This window comes from Pinus tabuliformis, chromosome 4_2, assembly GCF_031772625.1.
Source record: "Pinus tabuliformis cultivar Carrire ecotype Pingquan chromosome 4_2, CPIR1, whole genome shotgun sequence".
Lineage (NCBI taxonomy): Eukaryota > Viridiplantae > Streptophyta > Pinopsida > Pinales > Pinaceae > Pinus > Pinus tabuliformis.
In genome coordinates, this window is record NC_142304.1 from 1097642420 (window position 1) to 1097657276 (window position 14857).

General features: G+C 34.0%; 1 long non-coding RNA gene across 2 annotated transcripts in view; it reads right to left on the reverse strand.

Moving 5' to 3' along the window:
* Positions 1-5605: 5605 nt before the first annotated feature.
* Positions 5606-14857, reverse strand: part of LOC149173492 (uncharacterized) — a 51886-nt gene continuing 42634 nt past the window's right edge. For both annotated transcript variants that reach the window (XR_016259693.1, XR_016259692.1), the window contains exon 2: positions 5606-5852. This is a non-coding gene — a long non-coding RNA (uncharacterized LOC149173492). The remainder of the gene's footprint in view (positions 5853-14857) is intronic.

The following is a 14857-nucleotide window of genomic DNA, read 5'->3' on the forward strand; positions in this document are numbered from 1 at the left end:
TTATGTCTTGTATTATTTTCGAATTATATAACTATATATGCAAATATATATAACCATGCTTTGAAAAATGTTTCATGCTCTTCATCCATTAGGATGAATCCCCCTCCATTCAAAAGGCAGAGACCTCTCACCATTATTGAAGTCACGGTAGTGGTCATCCCCAACTTTCAAATAACATTATTTTAATTGCAATATCTTTATGCTTATTATTAATACGATATAATTTGAAAACCCTGTTCAATTACTTTGCCATTCGCATTTGACTATTAGAATATATATCACTTTGATCTCTTATTAGAATCTATATCACTTTGATCCCTTCTTAAAAATCTATTTAGAAATTCAAAAAATTGGTAATACTTCTTATTCATATATTTATAAAGTATTTGATGTACTTAATAGACATATACGAAAATAACACTGAAGTTTCATTCAATCACACCTTTTTCCTATGACATGTACACATGATTGAGTACAAAATTTCCACGAGTATTATATATGAATAAATACATGTGATGTTTCTTCATGGACATTAGATATGATGAAGTAAATTGAGTATATTGGATTATAGAGAGGGAGTGTTGTTTAAGTTGGAATGAATTTATATCTAAGATCTTAGTGAAAGTTTTTTAAGGAAAAAAATATCGAAATATTTTTATAAAAGTTATAAAAAGTAATGATTTTGTTAGTAAATTAGGTTTAAATGTTTATATATATATATATATATATATATATGAAATTTTATTAATTTATATATTTTTATTTTCTATTAATTTAAATTTATTAAGATTTAAGAAGGATCAAAGTTTTTAGAGTGTAAATGTTTTTATGAAAGATTTATATTTCGAGGGATTTGAATTTTTTTGGTGTTTGAAAGATTTAAAGTCAAGATAGATGTACACTATTTATATGTCTTCAATTTCGTTATGATATGAAATTTACTAAATATCATTTATAATCTAGAGGGTACTATCAAGGATTCACTTCAAAAGTTACACAAAGATTAAGGTGAATAATAATAGAATAATATTCAATGATGAAGGAGATGTATCATAGAAAACTAATTAGATGCATATAATAAATGATAGGTATATTATATAATGACCAGTCTCAATATATCTTCTTCAACATTTATTTTACTCACACTTACTAGCTTTCCTATATAATTGGTAGGTATCAAGCAGTCTCATTCTATTATATCACTATTGAAAGCAATGTGACTACTTTAATGCTTGTCCATTATATCATTATGAGATCAATGCAAGTACTTGTTTTATGGAGGTTTTTGTTAGTAAACAATAACTTGCAATATTGATACTAATATATCATGAAATATACAATTAAAATTGATTGTTTAAGTTTGACAATGATATATAGTAAATATCTCAACATATATTATAAGTACTACATTGCAACATTGGATGAATGTTTGTTTGCATGGTTAACTGCATATGTCATTCACATTCAATTCAACCATATAGAAAGACTTCAATTGTGTGTTCCAGACATTCATTAATTAAAAAATGTACATTTTCTACAAGAAACACATCTTTTTGTATGTCTCCCCAAAAAATATGCATGATATGTGTATAAATGGTTGAATACGCCTATAGATTATACCTCCATTAAAATAAATTACAATCATTCGCATTCATGGGATTTCTCTATAATTACTTGCGTGTGCAAACTATTGAATGCAATCCCTTCATACACATTTTGCTATTCAAAGCACTTGGGTCATTAAGATTTAAAAGATATTAGGGGAAGATAAGCATTTCAATCTTACAAAATTAGACTTCTTAAAGGTCTATCATGCCGTGGATCCTAATGGCTTACAACATATCCATATGTGAAATGTCACTATATCCATATATTTGCAACATACACATTTTACTCAATGGTGAAACAAACCTCCCATGTTTAGGAGTTGGGTATTAAGAGAGTGGGCAAATGGAGAAATATGGAGGAAATGGAGGGAAGCTTTTAGTTTTTTTTTTTATTTGTTATTATAGTGATCATGGAAGTTACAATATTTACATAGAAGTAGAACCTTACCAATATCTTCTTTGTTGATAGGGATATTGGTTGTGTCATTCCATTCCTTTTTAAAGCAAGAAAATTCAAAAATATAAAAAAATAGTAAACAATTTAACTAATTTATAAATTTTAGATCTCACTCTTAACTCATTAGTCAATTCTAAGCTTTATGAAACTTTCTCACTAAATTATTTTATAATTTTAAATTTTATAATAAAAATATGAAAATTATTTTTTAATTATAGATATTAGTTTTTATTATTATTTTAAAGTGAATATATTATATTAACATTACCTATATATATTCCAACATCTATATCACACAAACATACCACTCAAAATAATCATTTGTATTAAATTTATTCAATTATAACATTATATTTTTTTAAATATCAATACACTTTATTTTAACATTGTAAATAAAAATTACTGCAACATAATTTTTTGTTATATTAATTTTAACAAACTCTAAATCCATTTATAACTTAATTCACTTAAACAAAACAAACACCAAACCAATTCACTCTTCAATAAACTCAAAAATATATTCAATCCCCTTCCGCTAATGTGATTTTTCAAAATTTTAACTCTTCCAATTCACTCTTCAATAAACTCAAAAATATATTCAATCCCCTTCCGCTAATGTGATTTTTCAAAATTTTAACTCTTCCTCGCCCCCACACTATGATTTTCCAAAGTCTCAACTCCTATGGCTCACTTCGATTGCGGGTTTTTAGGTGGGAGGGTTAAGTGGCGTATGGAAGCCAATATTATTATTATTGATGTAGTTTCTTGTGGTGAAAGCAGCGAGATTTTTTTTATTCATTTGAATCAAAAAGTTATATCACTGAACATTTAAGACTGAAGCCTCATCAAAATAGCTGTTAGAAAGAGCACCACTGATCAAAAACTCATAATTGACTGTAGTAAGTATGTTTGTTAATGTGATCAATACAAACTTGACATAAGAATAAAATCTGTTTTTATACAAGAACAATACATAAAAAGTGATAGATACACATGAAGCGTCTCAGAAACATAGGAAACTCTTGGAAAAACTGATAGCTGAGGTTTAAAAAACCGCTTTGCATAGAAAATATGGAATATCCTTCATCCGTTGAGCAGGAAAGCTGACTCAACCAAGTGTAACAGTCTTTCTGAGATGCTGGAGAGATCTGAGGAAACGTCTAGTCTACGCGAAGCAGGTGCACACTCTGAGCAATGTCACCATCAAACTCTTCAAAATGAATATGACCAGGACCCAAAGATTAGCGTATTTAGAAAGCCCGTCTGTTGTGGTGTTGATCTCCCAATAAATATGGTTGAAATTGATTTCCCGGAAGTGATTCTTTGTTTTTTTTGGTTTTCCAAGCTGCAAGGTTTAGCAATTTTAGCTGGGTATTAACCGCTAGCCAGTTAATGAGACATTTGGAGTCACTAAGGATTTGTATACATTTTATATTTCTTAGATTAGCCAAAAATATAAGAGCCTAAAAAACAATTAGTTATATTTTCGTATTTGTTCCATGTCCTGCTTGGATTCTAGAAAATACAGGGCCTAAAAAACAATTAGTTATATTTTCGTATTTGTTCCATGTCCTGCTTTTAGTTTTATCATTCCCATCACTTTTGTTTTCTTGTGCAACTCAATCAAAGAACCCAATCGGAGAAAAATGCCAGGGAATTGTATTATTCTCAGGTTTTTTTCTGCTTTGGATTTAGGTGAATTCCCTGAAAAATGCAAATATTAGTGTTTTTGAAAATGACTCTGTTCCTGAGTAACTAGGTGCCCCAGGCAACAAAGATAGGGAAAGACCATTTTTTTTTAACTTTTCCACCTAGTAATTTAGAAAATACTTAAAAGTGGTATGTTCCAAATAGAAAAGCCAAGAGAGGCAAAATTATGTCTCTTACCCATTTCAATTATAACTTCTTTCGAATTTATTAGCAAGTTTGGAAATCATGTGTTGGTGCTTATTAATTCACTCACTGCCGTGGAAGAAATTATGAAACTATCAAAAATGCCGAGCAATGGCATTTAAAATTACTAATTTGTGGCATTCAATTGCCACCAAATTGTGTAAATTTAGCTGCTACAAATCGAATTCATAACACTTAGTTCAACACTGAGAAATGCACTATTCCCATGTTAGCAAAAATGCTCTTGAAGTTTACATTATAAGTATGTGCATGCAAATGAATTTGATCTTGCTCCCCCTGCAATTCCTTGCCACACAAAATGTTTGCAACTTAAACACCATGGACAGATTCTGCACTGCACATGCTTCATTGTCCTGGAAGTCTACCATTTTTCCACCATGCTCTAGCATCTTCGTCGGTGGCAAATTCACGTCAAAAATTCTAATTAATTATAGAATCCCTTTGAACGAAAGCATGGATCAGGCTCTGTAAGGTCTTAGCCGCGCCGCTCTGGCGGTGCTTCGACGGAGGGGGCGCGGCCCTGCGCGGAAACGCCGCAATCGCTGCACCATTGCTTGCAAATCAGGGGATCTGTCGTCATAATCGTGATCGGAGCTCTGTTTCCCCTTCGCGTCCGCTGTTTGCATATCAAATAATTAAGGGACATAGTGGATCTTCGATTGTTACGTGATTTTGACAAGGCCTCTGTTCGAATCCCAGGAGTCTCAAACTGGTCTGCCACCGAATCTGACTCTTCCACGCTTTCGCTTGCCTTTTGTTCGGCAGTGCTCTCGGAAGGACTGCCCAGGTCACAACTGGACGTGGACGATGACACTACCTCGCTCGTGAAAAGAACGGCATTCTTCTCGTTTCAAGTCCTGGTGAGCGCTCCTTCGTCTGCTCGAGAGTCCAATTCCGCCATCAGCGCCCTCGTTACTATTTCCATGTCTCGTTGTTAGGCCTTCACGATCCATGCAGGGAGGCTTGGAAAATCCTTGTTACAATTTCCATGTCCCGCTGGGAGGACTTTGGCTGTATCAGAGGGCTCGAAGCGCCAGGGAGCCAAGACTTGTTCCCTCAATACACTTCGTCTTCTGGAGGGCATTGACAGTGTCAGGTTCGATCTTGCGACCTTCGTCGTCAATGCAAGTGAGTTCGAACTGGTGACCTTCTTCATCACTGCAAGTTTCGGGTTTGAACTTGGGACCTTCTGCTTCCTGACACTGGCACCACCAACTCTCGGCCTCTCGTATGGCGGAACCAATACCGGAAGAGCGTTGGAAGACCATGATGCGAGGAGAGACCCCTGTAGGTATTCGAAATCTATGTGGTGTGTTCGTTTCACTTCGTTTCAGAAATTTCATGAACACCTTGGGCGCGGAAATAACATTTGAATTTTGAAATTTTGGGCACCAATATTGGGCGATTGCATTGAATGACTATAGAGATTGCATTGAATGAGTATGGTGTACTATCATATCCACCGTGTGACAGGTTGGAAGGGAGCGGCCGGGAAAGGCAGGGAGCATAGTTGCCGGAAAATCATGGGATTCCATGTACCTGTCGCGTCAGTATCCCATACATACATGGATTTCGCTGTAAGGATGGTGCATTAATGATGCTATAGTCCATGAAATAGCACTTGCCCTACAACAGGTCCCATACCTGCTTCTGTCTACCAGCATGGGCGTCGGCGTGGACGACACTCCTCCTTCTCATGTACCTGCTTCTATCTACCATAATGGGCGTGGTAGCATGTACCTGCTTCTATTTACCAGCCTGGGCGTGGGCTACCAGCATGGGTGTGTGGGCTACTAGCATGGGCGTGGTAGATGCTACTTCTCCTCCTGTACCTGCTTTTGTATACCAGCAGGTCGCGTACCTGCCCATCCATCCTGTTAAAACAAAAAAATAAGTTTACACATAGAGGACTGTGAAGAAGCCACATGTCCATCACTACGTGCGCAGGCCCCAACACACAAAGGCAGAAGATTGTTGTGGCATCGAAAGTAGACGATTGTGGTGGCATCAATGTATTGATGGAAGCATGCACATAATTAAACAATGACTTTGGGTAAATAATTTAGGCACAACATTAAACAATGACTTTGGATAAATAAGCCAAGCATAAACATTAAACAATATGGCAGGGACTAATAAGTGAGCCCTGCAATAAGAGGTCCTTTTTTTCAGCAGAGAACTTTGCTTAAAATTTTAGATAGATAACAATGAGCACCATAAAACTTTGGATAAACCATAATAACACTATTAAAAACATTGGTCAATAATTAAATTAATGCTAAGTCAATGATCTGTCGATTGCTATAGTCCTGCTGAAGGCAGGGACTAATAAGCCATTTTTTAAACTACCCACATGAGATGCGAAAATTAAAGTAGTCCACGTGAGTCATAAAACCTTTGACTTCGGAATTTTTTAAAGAATATTTGATATGAAATGTGACTAACAACCTGTTCCATTGAGACAACAACGTTAATCACTAATGATTTGAAACGTCATGGAACTCGTGTTCCCTGAAAGGTGCTTGCTGACACTCTTATGCATTATAACGCCGTGTGTATAACTTACAAAGTGTGTTATAGTGTTAACTACAGGGAAAAATATATTTCTCTCCTCTCATACGGAATGTTGCTAATCCATTCTCCATGGCTCTTTGTAACTTTGTTTCGATATCAATTTGTTGGAAAGGCAGAGGAGGAAAAACTCAAATTCACACACAAAACACACGAGTTGCGACTCTTCTATTGATCACACATAACTTGATGATTACAACAAACCTAGTGAAGGGTATTTAACATTTTTCAACTAGAAATTCCCCTAAAATAACTTGATATGCAACCACATACTAAAAGTCGTCTATCATTTAACTCTAATTGACTCAACACTCATTTAACCGACTCTCTAATTTTAGTGAACTCCTCATGCATGACTAATTAGCTTATTTTAACAAAGCAAAACCAACAAACAAACTTGCATTTTCTGCATCGAGAACCAAATAATTGTATGAGGAATGCACGATCGGGCCACAGAAATGTGTCATCAACCACGTGGGGAAAATTCCCAAGTAGTTTGTTGAAATGAAGGGATGAAATACAATGGAAAAGGACAACAAAGCGATGGGCATCTGGAATGAAACATACATACTATCATTCCAAATATATTATTGAAATACTTTTGTAACACACAAGACGAAGTGGGTCAGTGAAATCATAGCCATTAAAATCCAGTCCATTCATTAAGAAAAATAAAGATCTCACTAACCACTTCCACCATGGTTTGAAATAGGTACACCTATTGAAGTAATTAAATCTATTGTTTCTCATTAATTAACATTTACGTTTTGTCAATTGGATTGGTTTTAAAAGAACGAGGTTCAAAATTGGGCACTTCGGGTGGCTCGGGGGCCTAATGACTCGGTCGATAATCATGGTGAAAATTGTGAACTGCTAATTGAAGTTTGATACGTTAGTTTACATTTTGTCAACGAGATCGGACTTGAAGCATAAATCAAGTAACGAGTTTTAACCGATGGCCAATCAACAATAACCGGACACAGGATTTCAAGATTCCAAAGACTAGTTAAAGAATAATGTTAGCATAATTTTTTGGTAAAGTTGAGTCGATTTGTACCAATATCTTTTCGACAATTATACATTCAAGATTATTCTTGTGAATACAAAATAAATTTAGGTTGATTTTTATGGATATATATGTTTAATTATAATTAATTTTAAATATATAAATAAATAAGTGATATTTTATTTAATAATAAGAGTTTAACTTTAATGTCTAGTAGAAGTTAGAGATAAGTGTTTAATGATTTGATTGCTAAAATTTTTCATTGAATCCATACTCTATTTTTCATTGAATCTTTTGTTGTTGTTACACGAGGAAACACATCTTCTTAATCATTAAGCCTACTTAAAATATATATTTTCTATGAAATTTTCCTTACATCCAAAAAATAACTTAATATTATCAATGCATTTATAGTTATAATATTGTTAAGAAATATATTTAGAGATTATAATTTGTCTTATTATACAACGATTATATGGCCTAGTTGTAGTGACATATTAGAGGAAGCACTAAATCAAATAATAATAATAATAATAATAATAATAATAAAATTTTATGTAGGCTTAATAATAAAAAAATAATAATAAAAATAATAAACGATTCAATTCACTTTGTTATATTATAATTTTGTTTTTATTCATAAAATTATAAATATCTTTTTGGAGAAAAAATTCATAATATGTATATCACATAAAATAAATTTAATTAATAATGATTTATATCCTAACTTTATGATATTCCAAACATATAATTTAGATATTAATTCAAATCTACCAAAAATTCAGTGTGATTATATTTTTTATACAAATTTCTTTTTTAGAGTATAACTGGAAGAGAAAATTACATTTCTAGAAATTTTATTTCTCTCAACCCTCAACAGATACTAAATTAATATAATTTTTTATTGATTAATCCTTAATAAACTAGCCTAAATCCATCTGAACTTATCTACCAATGACCGAGAGGGATCAAATCTCTTCACTTTCAAGAGGTTTGTATCTCAAGAGATTTGATCCCTTGGGACACTTCATAAATACAGAGTTAAGATGGATCTATACTAGTTTTAAAAATAATATAGTTTATAGTTTTTATTTCATGTCTCAAATATAGGTATTAGTGTTTTGTTTGCTAAATATTAATTTTATAAATTAATATAAATTATAATATATTAATAGTAATTTATGTTGAAAATTTTGGAAAAAAAATTAATAAATATTTTTTGGTTTTTTTAATTTTTAATTTGAAATTATTGAAATTTAAACTTGTAAATCAATAAAAAATAATTATTATCTTAAATTTAAATGTGTAGTCTAATTAATAGACAAAATGACTTTTTTGGCCTAAATATGATAATACAATTTCTAGCAAGATTGTTATTTCTTGTCGTTTAATACATATTTTTGAATGTATAAGTGGATTCTTCTGCCTAAAAAGAGACAGTTTGATTTTTTCAAATAAACAACTTAAACATATTTACAAATTTGTCCTCGATTAAATTGACCAAAAAATGGTTGGAATAGAACTATTTCACCTATTAATTAGACTACCTAAACTTAATTCATAATATTGATGGAAAAATGTCACAACCTTTAATATTAATCCATTTATAAATTATAGTGTTTAGTTCTTGATTTATTTATTTATAATTTTTGAATTCCACTTATAAATTGAGATGGATATCATATATTATTTACTATAATTATTGTTAAAATGTTTAATAAGTCTCTCATATACATATATTTGGATTTATTAAATCATTAATATATATAGCTATATTTTATATTAACTATTTTAATGGACCACATATAGTAAATTCATTACTATGATAAATTTTGATACTCAAATTTAACTACCCAACATTATTATTAGTTTATTTTTATTAATCTTAATTGACTTTGGAAATATTATTAAATTCTAATTTTTTAATTCTATTAAATTAAATATTATATACAAATATCACTCGAGTTTATAACTTTCTAAACCATTCATTTGTAGTCGCTAGATTTGATTGTGTTAAAGTAATTTTTGAGAAAGGTATTATCACCCATGGTTTGGTTATAACCCACGATTTTATATTTTATATTTATGTCGTAAGGAGTTCCCCTTTGAAATCAACTCCCCTCTTATCTTAGGTGTTTTACTATGATCCTTCTAATATGATGTTAGATGATTAAAATGTTTGCTACCGTTGGATCAAACCTATCGTTATAAATGAAACTCAGACCATCTATTATGCTTCTCTATAGATTTTAGGGTTTAGTAGAGGAGCCGAGAGAAGACTCGAAGCGGAGCGGAGGCTAGCAGGTGGCACAATGGTATAGAAGAGTAAAAGCCACATGTCCAAGGTCGTGACCAGGGAGTACACCATCAATCTTCACAAGTGGCTCCATTGCTGCATTTTTAAGAAAATGACTCCAAAGACCGTTAAAGAAATCATAAATTTGCCCAGAAGGCTATGGGAACCAACAATGTGAGCCTTGGTGTGAAGCCTAATAAGGCTATATGGAGCAAGGGCATCAGGAGTGTGCCTAGGAGGATGAGGGTTCAAATCTCCAGGAAGCACAGCGATGAAGAAGATGCCAAGGAGAAGCTCTATTCGACTATATTCTGTTTTAGCCCTAACCTTAATGATAAGGGTTTTTTTTTCTATGTATTAATACAGGTTTTGGTCAAATGGCGAGCATGTCGCATGATGGTGGAGAAGGGAAAGGTTTTGGTCCAATAGTGAGTAGGTGGCACGATGGTGGAGAAGGGAAAGGTTTTGGTCCAATAGTGAGTAGGTGGCACGATGGTGGAGAAGGGAAAGAGCTGCAGGGCGATGGTGGAGAAGGGCAAGGTTTTGGGCCAACGGCGAATAGGTGGAACGATGGTGGAGAAGGGAAAGAGTCGCAGGGCCGAGGTCGTGACCTAGGAGTACACCATCAATCTTCACAAGAACCTCCATCGTTGCACTTTTAAGAAATCGCTCCAAAGGCTATTAAAGAGATCATGAAATTTTCCCAGAAGGCTATGGGAACCACTGATGTGAGGCTTGTTCTGAAACTTAATAAAGTTGTATGGAGCAGGGGCATCATGAGTGTGCTCAAGAGGATGAGGGTTTGAATCTCCAGGAACCGGAATGACGAAGAAGATGCCAAGGAGGAGCTCTATTTGACTATAATTTGTTTTAGCCCCAAACTTAATGATCAGGGCTTCTTTTTCTATGTATTAATATAGGTTTTGGCCCAATGGCTAAGAATTAATTTTGTGCCAATACCGAGCTGCAACCCACGCCACACCCCTTTCCCGTTTGATGGCTGCCTCATATTATTGGCAACATAATTCAACTGATAAAAAACATCTCCATCAATCATGCTTATCTCATCTATAACCAATGCCTTGGAATTTTTCCATCAGTTAACATTTCTCCTTTTCTTTTCAATCAGTGTCAACAGTCCTTGCTCAATCATAAAAAATGGTGGAGCTCCAGCAAAGGAATGTAGAGTCATGCCACTCAAATGGCATGTTGCAATCCATATTGAGGTTGTTACAAATACCGAACCTAGATCATGCAATTTATTCAAGGTTTTTACTACAAAATTAAGAAGATAGCTCTCACCTGTGCCTGTAGAGCCGGTAAGAAATATAGATTCCCCTCATCAAACAAAATTTAGAACTATCATTTGCTCATTGGATAATGTAATGTCCCTTCGAATGGTCCTCCAACATTCTCATTATGTCCTTCCATTCTAGATGTTTTCTCCAATCTTCTCGCATTCTCATCACCTCATTTAATTCTACCTGTTTTCTGCAATTGGACATCTCGGAAAACCCTCCAAATTTTGAGCCCATTTTGACCTGTGATTCTCTCTGGCTTCCTTGTGAGTGTTTTCTTGTCCTCTATTTTTCTTTCCATCCCTCTGAATTAGGCTTATCATATTGGCTCTCCAATATTCTCATGGCTTCTTTCCATTCACACCATTTTCTGCGTTTGGCTTTCTTGGAAAGCCCTCCAAATTCTGAAAATATTTTGACCGTGCTTCACTATGTCTTCCCTCTGATTGTTTTTTCATACTCTATTTGGCTAGTGCCTTTGCTTTTTGAAGCTTCATCCTCTCGATGTGTTGTTGATTTAGGGTATTTTGGGACTGAGGTTTATGCTGAGAACCACTGAATCTTTGAGACCCTATACTCAATTTTTTCACCGCGATTTTCTTTGTATATTTCCGCATTTCACTGAACCCAAATCCCATCATTCTATATGAAAATTTGTTAACCATACCTTTAACATATATCGCTACATGCGTGTGATTTTTCCATGATAATACATGAAATTCAAGTGGGAATGGTTCATGCAGGAGAGTTGAGGTATCCATCTTATCCTGAGAGTAATGGTACGTGGAGATTCCCAAATTGGATCATTTCAGTGTTATGATAAGGCATAGATTTTTTTTTTTTAATTAATTTCTAAAGAGCATAACTGCATCTTACCCTTTTTATATATCTACATGTGTATAGTTTCTATATAAGTTTTTAAAGTTGTTGGGGTCAATGTCCCTTATTAACTAATTTGAATATCCTTGTATTGCAGTATATGGTCTCTAATCTTAAAGTTGTAGTTGAAGCTGCTGGAAAGAAGGAATGGGGTAATGGGGGCCCAAGTGATGCAGGCCACTACAACAATTGGCCTGAGGACACACCATTTTTCAGAAGAGATGGTGGCTGGAATACTCCTTATGGTGAGTTTTTCCTTGAGTGGTATTCTGGTATGCTTCTTGATCATGGAGAGAGAATCCTAACAACAGTTGAAGCCATTTTTCATGGCACTGGTGTCAAGATTTCTGGAAAAGTGGCTAGAATACATTGGCATTATGGAACCAGATCCCATGCTCCTGAGCTCACTGCTGGATATTATAATACTCGATTCAAAGATGGGTATTAGCCAATTACATAAAAAAATGTTGACATTTGAGCTTAGGAATCCTTCGCCATGGATTTTGTTATTCAATGGAAACATGATTGAATATTTATGGCAATATGCAGATTTTCTAGGATCAGAGTTTTAACTTTTCATAGCATTTAACAAAACTATTGTTGCATCTAAAACTACAATACTTTTCTTCCAATGCGCTTGGAGCCATTTTAGATTACCATCGACCATCATTTTTTATTGTGAATCCAGATTACATGACGCTCTCCTTTTAACCTATGTTTTGGATTTTTTTGTCTTGCTCCTTATGACATTCAAGTTGTTCTCCCAGTTCAAACCACATTCCACCATCAGAATGAGCTAGACAAAGATTTCCTTTTTTCATGCAAAACTTGGCCATGGTACATAACATGGTTCATGCATCCATTAGTGGACACATGCTAAATATAATATACTTCATAATTGGAATTGAGTTGCTCCACCATTTTATGTTTGTGACTGAGTTTGGTTTCATTTGAATAAGAACCAATATAAAAAATGAGTAGCATCAGAAAAACGAGAGCTTTTTGTTCAAAAACTCAGTAGCATGATTTCTACCCACCAGTGTCCCCAATGGAGATGAGATCCTTGCAGATGTGAGAATATACTTGAGATGGCATCCTCACAATGGCATGCTACTCTGACTCTGGAATGCCCAGATGCCCGCTGTCAATGTCCATTAACTTCATTTCGAAGTCCAAAATCTAGTCTTGGTCTGAACCAACAGAAAGACAAAACCCATCAATTATAAAACCTAAAAGGAAAATGAAATATTGAATGATTGAAAAAGAAATGACACACTAGGTATATTAAACTTACTAGGGCTTTAAAACATGAAGGTAACAGTGTCACTTTAGATTTTCCGCCTATGGGGATTGAAAATTCCACATTTAATGGGCTTTTTTCCTACCCACCAGTGTCCCCAATGGAGATGAGATCCTTGCAGATGCAAGAAAATTATTGAGATGGTATCCTCACAATGGCATGCTACTCTGACTCTAGAATGCGTAGATGCTTGCTGTCAATATCCATTAACTTCATTTCGAAGTCTGAAATCTTGTTCTGGTCTGAACCCATAGAAAGAAAATACCCATCAATTATAAAACCTATAAGGAAAATGAAAGATTGAATGATTGAAAAATAAATAACACAATAGGTATATTGAGGTCGTTTCAACTTACTAGGGATTTCGAACATGAAGGTAACGATGTCACTTTAAATTTGCCACCTATGGGGATTGAAAATTCCAATATTTAATGGGCTTTAGTCCAATGATAAAATCCACCCAACAATCTAGTATGGTTAACTAGCACTCTTCCTAGACTATGCAGTCCACAGTGACATTCTTTACAAGTTTAATACTATTATTGTTCTAGACAAATCATCTTGATTCTTATCTTCTTATCAAGATTATGCACCCTCATCTTATGGAGGGATTTTTGGTGTGCAAAATACTCTGTTGCATTTGCAGAGGTACTTTTGTTGGATTTTCATGTGGAAACAAGTGGAAAATTACATCCAAAAATATTGACATTTGGGCTTAAGAATCCTTCACCATGGATTTTGTTATTCAATGGAAACATGATTGCATATTTGTGGCAATATGCAGATTTTCCAGGATGATAGTTTTAACTTTTCATAGCATTCAACAAAACTATTGTTGCATCTACAACTACAATACTTTTCTTCCAATGTGTTTGGAGACATTTTAGATTACCATTGTATTTTGGGACTGAGGTTTATTGTTATATACCTAGGGGGGATAATATGGGGTACCAAGGGAGGTACCCAAGGTAATAATGTAATAATGGGATGGGCCATAGTAATAAATAAGGTGGTTAACCCATGTCATGTAAGGGACCACAAGTAGTTAATAATAATGTAATGGGCCCATGGTATTAGTTGATGGTATGAGGGAACCATGGTAATGACCCATGGTATTGTATGTATGAGGCCTATATAGAGGCTAGAGACTCCACATAGAGGATAGGAAGAGAAGTATTATTGTATGAACATGCATATGGCTTGTGGAGTGTTCTCCTTCCTTAAGGAGTGAATGTATGGTGTTGCCCTACCTTAAGGGTTTGATCAATAAAGATAATCATTTCTATCTATTTCAATCTTATTGTTCTTGGGTTATTTCTATTCGCATATATCTTTTGGATTAGATCTACAACAATTGGTATCAGAGCACTTTCTTGGGCAAACCGTGGAGAATTTTTTTTTATAGTTTTTGCAGGGATTTTTGGGTGGCGAATTTGCAGATCAGATCTGTACATTTTGGTGCAAGATCTACAATATCTAATTATAGATCTGTATTCTTTGCAAAAAAATAGCCGATTTCAAAAAAAAAA